The sequence below is a fragment of the Gossypium arboreum genome, chromosome 7 (assembly GCF_025698485.1).
Source record: "Gossypium arboreum isolate Shixiya-1 chromosome 7, ASM2569848v2, whole genome shotgun sequence".
NCBI classification, from domain to species: Eukaryota; Viridiplantae; Streptophyta; class Magnoliopsida; order Malvales; family Malvaceae; genus Gossypium; species Gossypium arboreum.
The window spans coordinates 123,127-137,098 of NC_069076.1; the positions used below are offsets into that span (position 1 = coordinate 123,127).

A 13,972-nucleotide genomic window follows, 5' to 3' on the forward strand; every position below is an offset into this window, starting at 1 on the left:
GCTCAAAATCCTATCCTTATTTCTAATGATAGGGATAGAGCTCTAAGACAATATGTTGTGCTGTTGTTTCATAAGCTTACACAGGGGATCAGGAGACTCGAAATCAAGGCATAACAATTTGAGCTAAAGCTAGTCATGTTTCAGATGCTTCAAACAGTGGGCCAATTTAGTGGAATGCTAATTGAGGATCCTCACCTTCATTTCATATTGTTTATGAGGTGAGTGACTCCTTCAAGTTAGCCAGAGTACCCAAAGAAGTACTATGATTAAAGTTGTTCCTGTATTCACTAAGGGACAAAACTCGAACTTGTTTGAACTCATTTCCACCATATTCCATTACCACATGGCAAGAGTTAGCAGAAAGATTCCTTATGAAGTATTTCCCATCTAGCACGAATGTTAAGTTGCATAATGAGATCACTACCTTTAACAGATGGATGATGAGTCCTTGTATGAGGCATGGGAAAGGTTTAAAGAACTATTATGAAGATGCACTCTCTCATTGCATCCAATTAAAGACATTCTATGACAGTCTCAATGCTCACACGAGGATGGTAATAGACGCTTCTACTAATGGTTCTCTCCTTTCTAAGTCTTATAACGAGGTTTATGAAATCATTAAGAAGATTGACAACAACAATTATCAATGGTCAACAAATCAAGTAGCATTAGGAACACAAGTCATTGGAGTACATGAAGTGGACGCTCTCACTTCACTCACATCTCAGGTATTCCCAATATCCTTAATGCTTAAAAATTTTACTACTAATAGGTTTAATAATTTTGCAACTCAACCACCGAATCAATTCAAAAATGTAGTCTGTGTTTATTGTGAGAAAAGGCACTTATTGGAAGAATATCTGTCAAACCCAAAATCTATTTACTACATAGGTAACCAGACCCAGAACCGAGGAAAGCAAGGACCATAATCCAATTTTTATAACCTATCTTAGCAAAACCACCTAAAATTTTTTTTTGGAGTAACTAAGAGGCTGGACCCAGTAACACTTATGCACAACCTAGATCAACCCAGCCACCTATATTTACCCAACAAGTTTAGAAATCTACTCAAGCTAAACGTTCCAATAGCCTAGAGAACCTATTGAAGGCATATATGGCAAAAAATGACGCAAATTTAAGGAATTTGGAGAATCAAGTTGGTCAACTTGTTACTGAACTTAGGAACTGGCCATAAGGTGCTTTGCCTAGTGATACAGAGAATCCAATAAATTTGGGGAAAGAGCATTGTAAAGCATTGACATTGAGGAGTGGAAAAACATTAGAGCCCAACATTGTCGAAGTTAAAAATGAGCAAGTTGATGCTCGAGATAAAGTGGAAGTTCAACCAAGTGTTGAAATTCTAGCTACACCAGAACCATAATCTGTAAAATTTGATAAGGTAACTTCTGAACCAATCAATTCTGATAAACTAACACCTTTTTTAGATACAAAAGTGTCACAATAGATAAAGTTTCCAGTTCAAGTTAAGAATGTTCCATCACCTTACCCTCAAAGACTTTAGAAGAAAAAACAGGAAGTCTAGTTTAAAAAGTTATTAGATGTACTCAACCAACTTCATATCAAAATTCCGCTGGTTGAAGCACTTGAGCAAATGCCAAAATACGTCAAATTCATGAAGGATATCCTGTCCAAGAAACGAAGACTTGGAGATTTGTGACGATTCTGACGAAGGAATGCAATGTATATCGAAAGATGAAAGACCTTGGATGTTTTACCATACCTTGCAACATTGAGCAACTTATTATGGTAAGACATTATGTGATTTAGGTGCAAGCATCAACTTGATGCCTATGTCCATATTTAGAAAGTTGGGGATATGAGAAGTTAGACTTATTACGGTCACGCTTCAGTTAGCAGATTGATCTTTAGCACATCCAGAAGGAAACATTGAGGATGTATTGATACGTGTAGACAAATTTATTTTTCCTACTAAATTTTTTATCTTAGACTTTGGAGTAGATAAAGAGCCAATAATCCTAGGAAGACCTTTCCTAGCAACTAGAAGGACCCTTATTGATGTGCAAAAGAGCGAGCTTACTATACGTGTTTAGGATGATCATGTAACATTCAATATTTTTAAATCTATGTAATTTCCTGATGCAATTGATGAGTGTTTTGCAGTACCTGAGTTAGAGGATTTAGTTGGAGAATGGGAACTCAACTCTGTTGAGGACCCATTAGAACAAGTTTTGATGTTAGACCCTCCAAGTGATGAAGAGGTAGAGGAATACTTAGCTTTGCTAGAAGCTAACCAGAAGGGATTTAATTTGCAATCCTATTTTGAATCTTTAGAATTAGATAGCAGAGATTATGTACAGCCAAAAGCGTTAATCGAGGATCCCCCTAAATTGGAACTAAAGATACTTCCCTCGTAATTAAAATATGTTTATATAAGTAATGCTTTGACTTTTTTCCGTATTGTTTCAACAGAGTTAATTGAAGATTAGGAAGTGAAACTTATTTCAGTGTTGAAACAATTTAAGAAGGCTATTCGATGGACAACAAAATTATGAAAGACAACAAAGACTAAACCTCATTGTGAAAGACGTGATAAATAAAGAAATCATTAAGTGGTTAGACGCGTGTATAATTTACCTCATCTCAGACAGTTTATGGGTTAGTCTGGTCTAGTGCGTGCCAAAGAAATGAGGTATTATGATCATAAAGAATAAAAGTAACGAGTTAATACCAACCAGAATGGTTACAGGATGAAGAATTTGCATAGATTATCGAAAGTTGAACAAGGCGACTAAGAACGATCACTTTCCGTTACTGTTTTTAGATCAAATGCTAGATAGACTCGCTGTGTAACACCCCTAACCCGTATCCGTTGCCAGATTAGGGTTACAGAGTATTACTTGAACATAAGTACAATTCCGAACATCCTCATGTTAACACAGTTCATACTCATATATATATATATATATATAATTAAAGTAACTAATTAAACTATTCAATGCTTAAAACAAAATTTACACATAATGTACTATTTTAAACTAAAACAAAAATCACATTAATCTTTTACTTATTCGACTGTGCAATTACCTATACAAACTTACTGATTTCGGTTAATTAACAAGCCACATAATTAAGCATATTTTATTTTATAACCAAAACATATGTGCAAATAATATTATATACATATATATATATATATATCTAGAAGTCATGCACTTATATATATATATATCATTGCCACGCCATGAACAAAAGCATACCAAAATTATACATTAATAGAACCCACAAATCATATACTCATAATCACTCAATTTGATCAACTTATATTCGGCATTTGTACATTATAACATGTACAATCAATTTTTATAATTGTAATTAAAGTACTAACATATACATTATACAACTTTCATAAACATTAAATCACTTTAAGTATACATACATTTACCATGCAAACCATACCAACAAAATCAATTCATATTCGAACATCCACGTATCTCGTTAACATTTTTAAACCATCAATAATCAAACCAAATTTCATTCATTCAAACATAACATAACCTATTAATCCATATCATTTCCGAATACAAGCACATAACATAACTTATAATCAACCATGGTATTCGACATAATAATCAAAATAAACTTAAACTAATATTCAACCAACATCGAACTCAAGCATAGCAATTAAGCCATTTTCTCATGGCTTTTATGTACAATGCTTTCAAAACAACAAAATCTCCCAAACTATTATCCTATACATGCCATAATGTTAACTTAGGATTACTAAGAAGGGGTACCAAAACGTTGCAGACAGGTGTGATGACTTCGAGGATGGTTCCGAGCATAAAGCGGATCAAAAGAAATCTAAAGAAGAGACAAGTAAGCACACCAAATGAGTTTTCAACTCAGTAAGTCGTAAGCCATATAATGCAAACAATTAACTGAATATGTCGATCTAGAAACTAGAAAGGTCCATAGATTACAGAAATTATCAATTCAACTACTAGTCAAGTCTTACCATTAACTCAATATATCATATAACTGAATACCTTAATTCCTTCCTACAATATTTAACAACGATGAAATAGATGCATCCAAGTACCTATGATTCAATTTTCATGTCTCCAATCTCTTATTTTTATCAACAACTAATTTCGCTCACGTAATGCTCAAACAAGGAAATTCACACCTATAGTGCCATGTTAACCCACACACATAGTGCTTTAGTAATTCACATACGTATTGACATTTAAATCCGCACACATAGTGCTATACAAGTCCGCACACATAGTGCCATACAATTTCGCACACATAGTGCCGAAGTCAATTCGTTTTTAACAAAGTGATTTATTTAATTAACTAAGTATAATCGGTACGTAAACGAGAGAAATTCTTTCACGATATGCATACCAATTATGTATATAATAACCAAGCTTAATGGATTTTAGACTTACTTTGTGTTGGATGAAATAGTTCCAATCGTCTACTCGATGTTCTTTGCTTTGCCCTTGCTTGATTCCCCTCATTTAGGTTCTTGAGCTAAAATAAATAAATTAACTAATTTAATTACATGGCTAGTTAGTTAAATCCCATAACATTAATGATTTCATATCACAAGAATCACACGGCTAAAACTTGATTTTTTATTTTTATTATTATTTTTTTTCACCTTAGGCTTTGAAGCCATTCGGCTATTGATCACCTAAGACCACATTACTCTCCATAATCCAATCAATATTTCAATAAAACACCTATATATATATGTATATACGGTAACCACCCCTTGCTAATTACTCACATATATAAATATATCATATTCAACTATATCAATCCATGTATCTATCTCATTCAGTTATAAGACATTCACCTAAATATCACATTCAACTATAATAATAGCCTTTATATACATATATATATATTCAATAAATTCATAAACCTCATTAATGATAAATTCAATTTGACTTAATTGCTTAAAAACTTACCTTGGGTATTAACTTTTGATAAAAACGATTACTCAACTAGCTTCGACTTCCCCCGATCCACATCAACTCTCTTTTGATCTTGAGCTAGTTAAAAGAAATTTAAACTTATTTAATTAATTAACTAACTCAATACACTAAAGAAATACTTAATTGGTTAATTTATGCAATTGCCCCTCTCATTTTATGCTTTAAACAAATCGGTCCAAAACATTTAAAACATCAAGCAATTATTATTATTATTATTATTATTATTTTCCAAGACACACTTAGGCCGAATGCTCTTCTAGTTCACAAGAGTCCTCCCTAAATTTTTTTTTTTTGAAATTTAGTTACACAATTAATTAATTTACAATTAATCCTTAAATGCTAAAAATCATATAAAATTTCAACCCAAAATATATTCATCTAACACTTACAATTAAATTTCTACTATCAAACTCAAGGATTTCATAAATTCTATCAATGGCCGATTGCAAAATCTATAACCATTTCAAAAATGATCACTTGGGCTAGATAAACTACTTAACATCAATTCAAAATATGCAAAAATTATAAGAAAACCAACTCCAACATACCTTAGATTAGGCTTACATACAACCGAAAGTTTGAAGCTCTTTCTTTCTTCTTTTTTTTTCGGTAATATCTTGGATGAAGACATGCAAACCTTTTTCTTATTTCTTTATAATATTAATAACTTTACTAAATAAATTATTTTACACATATTTTCTTATTAATTCATTTTTATTTGGATTATTTAATCATTTGCTAACATAAAAGTTTATTTAATTAGACTTAGTGGGGGAACATCATTACTTGGCCAGCCACTTCATGCATTATGGGCATTTTGACATGCAAACCCAAGCTTTCACACTTTGTAGTTATTTGATCCTTATACTTTTTCCTATCATATTTTCCAAGTTTCTCAACTAAGTCCTTTCAAGAAAATTCACATTCCTAAGACTAAATTAAAACATTAAATTTTTCACACATACACTATCATACATAAAATATATGCAATTAAATTTAAAATAAATTTTTATGACTCGGTTTTATGGTCCCGAAACCACATTCCGACTAGGGTCAAGTTAGGGCTGTCACACGCTGGGTACCCAGGGTATAATCAGATCACAGTAGCACTGGAGGATCAACACAAAACAACATTCACATGCCCATACGGTACATTTGCATTTATACGCATGCCATTTGGTTTATGTAATGCACCTGTTACATTTCAAATATGTATGATGGCTATTTTCACTAACATGGTTGAGAAGTATTTAAAAGGTTTTATGGACGATTTTTTAGTGTTTGGAGTCACTTATGATGATTGCTTAGCTAATCTAACCAAGGTACTAAGGCAGTGTGAAGAAACAAACCTTGTACTCAACTGGGAAAAGTGTTATTTCATGGTACGAGAAGGTATTATTTTGGGGCACCAAATAACGAGACATGGAATCGAGGTAGATAAAGCAAAGGGAGATGTTATAGAGAAACTCCCACCTCCAACATTTGTAAAGGGTGTTAGGATTTTTTTGGGACATGTCGATTTCTATCAAAGATTCATCAAGGACTTTTCCAAAATTGCTAAACTCTTATGCAAATTATTGGAGAATGACACAACATTCAACTTTGATGAAGAATGTTTGAAAGCTTTTAATAATCTGAAGAATGGGTAAGTTTCGGCACTAATTATTGTCATACTAATTTGGGATTTTCCATTTGAGTTAATGTATGATGCAAGATCAACTTACTTTTATCATGTTTCCATGGCAACTCGATCTCTTATGGATTGGAAACCAAATTAAGTCCTCTCGGATCTTTTACTTAGTTAAATATGCATGTTACTGATCACATTAGACTAAGGGTTTTTTAGCATTTATACAAAGTCACAGGGGCATTTACATTTGCAACAGTTTAACTACATAAATCTAAAAACCATGTAAGATAATAGAGCTAACTAAAGATATTATGAACCTTAACTTAGTCAATTTTAATTTCCTAAATTAAGCATTGTACTTTTCAATTATGCGTCTACTAGCCGTCGTCTGGTTAAGATTGCTCAACTAATCTAAGTTGACCAAATCACGTATGAATGAAATGCATCATGATATTAATTGAAAAAATAATCGAATGAAGCACAAAACATGTTAATATGAATTAAATAAATATCATTAAATTAATATAATCATCCTAGCATATAGAAATTAAAACTTCATAGTTGATGTCAAAAACATAAAACTCAAAGTAAACATGTTTAAAATAAATGAAAAGAGGAAAGAGTAAACTCTATTCAGTTCAAAAGCTTTTTAGATCTATTCTGACTTACTCAATTCAGTAGCCTTCCGGATCTATCCTGACTGAGGCGTTCCTCCCTTCTGATTGAAGCTTCTTTTGCTAAGGATTTAAAAGGTAGTCGGCTAAATATTACTTTTAACAAAGCTTTTGAGGTTAGATATTGGAGAGGGGATGGACGGTTATGTAAGGGAAAATGAGAGAAGGAATTGAGAGAAAAATATTGAGAGTGGGAGAGGAATGTTGAGTGATAAGGAATGATGGAAAAGTGAGGAATGAAAATGTATTTATAGGTGAAGGTAAAGGTTTGAGTTTACTAAAAATAAGTTTAAATTTCTTTCCTTCCCTCTCTCATGTGGCTGGCCATGCTTTAAGAAAAAGGGATGACCAAATGGATGGTTTCAACAGAAAAGTTGTTGGGCTAAATTTTGATTATTTTCCAACTGCAGGGACCTTCAATTAAATATCACAAAACATATTTTGGGCAACCAAATTCAAGTGCCGAAATTGGGCTTTTAATTCCCCTTGTTGGATGGTTTTTTTCAGTCCAATAACTTAGCACACATGTCCGTTTTTTATCACCTTTCTTTACTGGGTCAAGTAGTCAACCCCATGCCCAAAATTGCATGGTCTTGCCATCCACATGGATAATTTGTGCATGGCCATCTTTTATTTATTAAAATCATGTCTCCAATGGATCTCCTACATAGTGAAAAATACATGAATTAATAAATTAACATGAATTAATATAAAATATGCATGAAAATCATGTAATTAAGCATAATTTCACATACTTTCTAAATTCATGTCTAAAATTACTAATTAAGTAAAATTCACTTATTTCAATAACAATTACTCGAGATAAATACAATAATTAAGTAAACAGGTGGTAAAAATACATAGAGAAACCCTATATAATTTCGAGTTTACACATCCTCAATCTTAAACCATTACTCATCTCGAGTAATGTTCATGCACATCACAATTCTTTTGGTAAGGCAATTTTACAAAAATGATAAAGCACCATCAATCTTCGCACATAATCATGCATCAATAAAATCATGCTAAAAATACCCTTTATTCATAAGTAGCTCGAATACAAATATTATTTCCAAACTTTGTACTAAGTACATCATAATGTCAGCATGAATCATAGTTTGCAATAAACAGATTTTTGGTTAAGATAGGTGCAAAAGAATATGATAAAAATAAAAAAAAGATGTTAATGTGGCTTATAATATAGGTAATTTGCAATAAACAAGCCACTAAGTTAAGTTTCAAGGGTTAAATTTCATAAGGTTGGCTTGAAAGGCTCAATGATCCGAAAAAAGTGTGTCTATATCATATTAGAGTCTTATACCTCCTAAGATTTCGCCTCAAGAAAGTTACTAAGTCAATTCTAAAGACTTGAACCTTTATACATGTCTATTTCTAAAGAAATCAAATTTTCATAGCAATTCAACATAAGACTAAGATCATACAAGTATTCTATTATTCAATGGTAACATACGAATAACTTAGATAAAATAAAAAATCATGCTTGCATTTGAATAGAATCATGAACAAAAATTATTTCTGAATATTCATTTATTTCAAAATACTTAAGTAAAAAGATTTAAACATACTTTAAAATTCATACGAAATTGCCTTACCCCCATTTAAAAGAAGCAATGCCTTCATTGCGAAAACAAAGTAGTGAATGAAAACTAAACACCAGGTAGGATTGCAAGAAAAGAGAGGTGAGTCATAAAGGCTGCTTAAGTACAAAGTTGATGAACATGTTAATTTACATGATTCTTGTGTTTAATTTGGCTTATTTCTGAATTAATCACTGCTTAATTGGTATTTTTATGGATTAATCTTGTCAGGGATGCAATTGGTCAAAAACGAGCAAAAAGGGGTCAAATTGAAAGACAAATCGTTGAGTTGGGACCAAATCATAAATATGGGAAAGCCAAGGATTTAACATCAATTTTGACTTTGTAAAAAGATAAAAGTAGAAGATATTATTTTAATTTGTTTTATTTAGTTTTATTTTTATTTTATTTTATTAATTTAGGATTAGGCTATTTTTAGTAAACCCCATGTATATAAATAGGGGCTTTTAGTTATTAGAAAATCATCTCTTGTCTTTGTATTCCTACTTCTACTTGGAATAGAAATACTCTCATTTTCCCTTTTCAAATTGGAGTTTAGCATTTTGTCAATTTTCATTTGGTTTTGTTTCACTTATCAAATTGGGCTAATTGCCTTCCAAGTACTTTTCCTTTCCAATTTCCATCACTTTCTACATAAATTTATCATCTTCCACTTTCAAGCATGAATAAATTCATGCTCCACTAAATTCTTTCTTAGCTTTATGCTGGTGTTCTTTCCGGTCGAGAATTGTGAGATAATACTCACGCCTAAAATCCTTCCAATTGGTATTCACCTTTTTCCTAAGTATCGGCATGGACCAATCATCCCTTAAAATTGAATTCGATTTCAAGTCAAAATGCACATTGGGTTGGAGTCATGTTTGCTTACAGTTGGATATTCGAGTTGGCCGTGCTGTATTTGGATTTCCGAGAACAAATCGAGGAAGAGGTGATCAGGTTTAAACGACCCACGCGGTTGAGGCCGTTGATTCGAGTTGGGTTCCTCAGAACGCAAGGCTGTCGGAATCTTGAATCGGGAACACGTGTATCTCGGTTAGATAATCGGTAAGGGTTGGTTTGCAGGTTGTACCGAAGCCAGCTACTAGAGGAAGAAATGATGGTTAGGACATTCTTAACCGCTATAACCAGCTTATCGATTGGAGGAGAAGATTAATTTTCAAGGATTGATGCTTAACATGGAATTTACCGAGTCTAAGGCTAAGACTTATTACATTTGATTGCAAATCCCAATTTAATTTCTGATTTATTTAATTATCTATCTTAGCAGTTTTAATTATTTAGTTTCTACTCAATTTCAAAATCCCCTAATTTACTTATTTGTTTGCTTATTTCTCAGCTGGTACGTTTTGAGTCGTGGGGACGACTCTAGCCACGACCCTAGACACGACATTCTGTTTATAAGCTAAACTCAAAAGTTAATTAGAGTACCAATCCCTGTAGACTCGATCCTACTACCACTCTACTACCAATTAGAGCTATTTTGTAGGAATTATTTTTGGTGGATTCGCCGCCTATCAAATTTTGGCACCGTTGCCGGGGATTGGAGATATTTTCTAACTTTTGTTTGTCTACCCTATGACCAGATCAGAACCGGAAATCTAGAGTTTGAGCCAGAAATTGAGAAATTTTCCCGACAACAACGAAGAGAAGCCATACGACGTGGTAAACTGCCAAATCCCAGATTTAAAACTATATCTTACACCGAAAAAATTTTTGACGAACAAGACGAGATGGCCGAACAGACAATACGCCAGCTCACAGTGGCACTGGATGAACAACAGCCCTTGTGTATAACCTATCCGGCAAGAGGAACTCCGTTCGAGTTAAAATCTGGTTTGATTCATCTACTACCCACTTTCCGTGGATTACAGAATGAAAACCCGCACTCCCATCTTAAAGAATTCCATATGGTGTGTACAAGCATAAAGCCTCAGGGAGTAATCGAAGACCAAATCAAACTTCGTGCTTTTCCTTTCTCACTAGCCGACTCTGCTAGAGAGTGGCTATTTTATTTACCTCTGGGATCTGTCAATACATAGTCTGACATGTCTCGTTTGTTTTTTGACAGGTTCTTCCTTGCAGCCCGAGCAGCCGAACTAAGGAGGGACATCGTAGGAATCCATCAAAAAGACACTGAGTCACTTTACGATTACTGAGAGTGATATAAAAAGTTGTGTGCAAGCTGCCCTCAACATGGACTGACTAAGCAGTCACTATTGCAGCATTTTTACGAGGGTTTGCTCCTGATGGAAATGAAAATGATAGATGCTGCAAGTGGGGGGTGCTTGTAACATGACACCTCAAGGAGCGAGAGAGTTGATTTCAACTATAGCTGCCAACTCTCAACAATTCTGACCGGTTACAGAACCCATGAGACGGGTTCATGGGTTAAATTCTTTATCTCTAGAAGATAAAATTGATAAGTTGACTAACTTTGTTCGAACTTTGCTTATAGATAAGATGACCCCAACATGGTTATGCGAAATTTACGCAAAGTCAGACCATCCGACGGACTCATGTCTGATTTTACAGGAGGATTCAGCAGAACAAGAGAATACTATCGGGAACTTTTCAGGATCACCCTAAAGATGGTATGACCCCTACTAGAACTCGTATAATGTGGGGTGGAAAGATCACCCGAATCTCAGCTATGGGACGAATTCGCGGTTCAATCAACCGTTCTAACAAAGGTTGCCGCAGAATCAACAGATACCACCCCCGAAGTCATCTTTGGAGGCCATAGTGGAAAGGTTAGCCAACAGTACTGAAAAATTTCAACAAAAAGCTGACATGCATTTGCAGGAGTTGGACAAGCAAGTGAGCAAACTCGCGCTCACGGTTAGTAGTTTGGAGTCCCAAGGTAAGTTGCCATCCCAGACTGAGCCAAACCCTCGACACAATGCAAGCGCTATAACACTACGGAGTGGGAAGGTTTTGGAGCTCGTACCTGATACAAGTCACGACCACGACGTTGGTCAAGATGAGAAGAAACTCGACACAGAGGCTCCAGTAGAGTCAGCACCACGAAAGTCGTTCGCAGTACCACCTCCGTTTCCTAGATGACTTGTCCAATGTAAGAATGAGCGAAACGAGAAGGAGATCCTCGACACTTTCCGAATGGTATAAATCAACATACCTCTTCTCGACGCGATCAAGCTAATCCCACGATACGCCAGATTCTTGAAAGAATTATGCACAAGTAAAAGGAAACTTTGGGGAAATGAAAAGGTAAGTGTCGGAGAAAATGTCTCGACCGTTCTGTAACGAAAAATACCACCTAAATATAAGGACCAATGTATATTTTTCATATCCTGTAAAATAGGTAGCGTCGGTATTAAAAAAATAATGTGTGACCTAGGTGCATCAATTAATGTTATGCCTTTGTCAATTTATAAACTACTTAACGCGGGTCCTTTAAAGGAAACAGGCGTGATAATCCAGCTTCGAGATAGATCTGTGGAGCATCTAGAAGGAGTATTAGAGGACGTTCTTGTCAAGGTAAATGAGCTAATATTTCCTGAAGACTTTTACATTATCGATATGGAGGATGACAGTTTGACCAATGCATCAGACATACTTCTCGGAAGGCTATTTTTGAGTACCGCACAAAAGATTGACGTAAGAAGTGGGGTACTCACTATGGAGTTCGATGGGGAAGTAGTAAAATTCAATGTCTACGAGGCCATGAACCGTCCTAGCATGACTTCTAATATTTCTAACATTGATATTATTGATCCTTTAACTGAGTTACATTTGGAATATCATGACAAGGATGAATTACAAACTGTCCTTTGTAGAAGTTTGGACTTTGATGCCATTAAGAAACTAGGGGAATGGAAAACTTTGAAGATTCGGTTCACGAAACGGTGGCTCATATAGAGGCGCAACAATGGAGAAACCCAGGTAAATTTTTTGAATTAACTCCTTCACAGACTAAGCTCGTATCATCTGTTTTGTAGACTCCGGAGTTGGAACTCAAACCACTCCTAGTCCACTTGAAGTATGCTTTTCTTGGTGAAGGAAATACACTACGGTGATTATCTCGAGTAAACTCTTGAGGGTAGAAGAGGAAAACTTGGTGCGAGTCCTTAGGGACTATAAAGAGGTAATTGGGTGGACGATAGCCGACATCAAGGGATTGAGTCCATCAACTTGCATACACAAAATTCAAGTTGTCGATAATGTTGTTCCCAAAAAAGAGGCTCAAATGCGTCTCAACCCACCTATGATGGAAGTGGTGAGAAAAGAGGTCCAAAAGCTGCTTGATGCCGGGATGATCTATCCCATATCTAACAGTAATTGGGTTAGGCCAGTCCACGTAGTACTAAAAAAGACTGGTGTAACCGTTATTAAGAATTCGGCAGGTGAGATGGTTCCCACTTGGGTCCAAAATGGGTGGAGAGTCTGCATCGATTACAGGAAGTTGAATTCCATAACTCAGAAAGATCACTTTCCACTTCATTTTATTGACCAGATGTTAAAACGTTTAGCTGAAAAGTCTCACTATTGTTGTCTTGATGGTTACTCAGGGTTTTTCCATATTCTAGTGGCACCGGAGGATCAGGAGAAGACGATGTTTATGTGCCCATTTGGCACATTTGCTTATAGACGGATGTCATTCGGACTCTGTAACGCACCAGCCACTTTCAGAGGTGCATGGTAAGTATATTTTCAGATTACATTGAGAAAATTATCGAGGTGTTCATGGACGACTTTACTGTATATGGTGAATCCTTCGAGGTATGTCTGACTAACCTTGCAAAAATTTTGGAAGGATACTTAGAATTTAATCTTGTTCTAAATTATGAGAAATGCCATTTTATGAAAGACAAGGGTTTAGTTCTAGGTCATATTATTTCTACTGAGGGGATTTCTATCGATAAAGCAAAAATCGACATCATTAACTCACTACCATACCCCACTACTGTCAGGGAAATTCGATCTTTCCTTGGTCATGCAGGTTTCTACAGGCGATTCATTAAAGACTTTTCGAAAATTTCGCAACCTCTTTGCAACCCATTACAGAAGGACAAGGAATTCGAGTTTGACCAGTCATGCAGA

At 34.8% G+C, this 13,972-nt stretch overlaps 1 non-coding gene across 1 annotated transcript; it reads right to left on the reverse strand.

Annotated features, from left to right (window-relative positions):
- Nucleotides 1-401: 401 nt before the first annotated feature.
- On the reverse strand, nt 402-508 carry LOC128295732 (small nucleolar RNA R71). The gene has a single exon (XR_008286291.1). It is a non-coding gene; the product is annotated as a small nucleolar RNA R71 (small nucleolar RNA).
- Between the last annotated feature and the right edge of the window lie 13,464 nt (nt 509-13,972).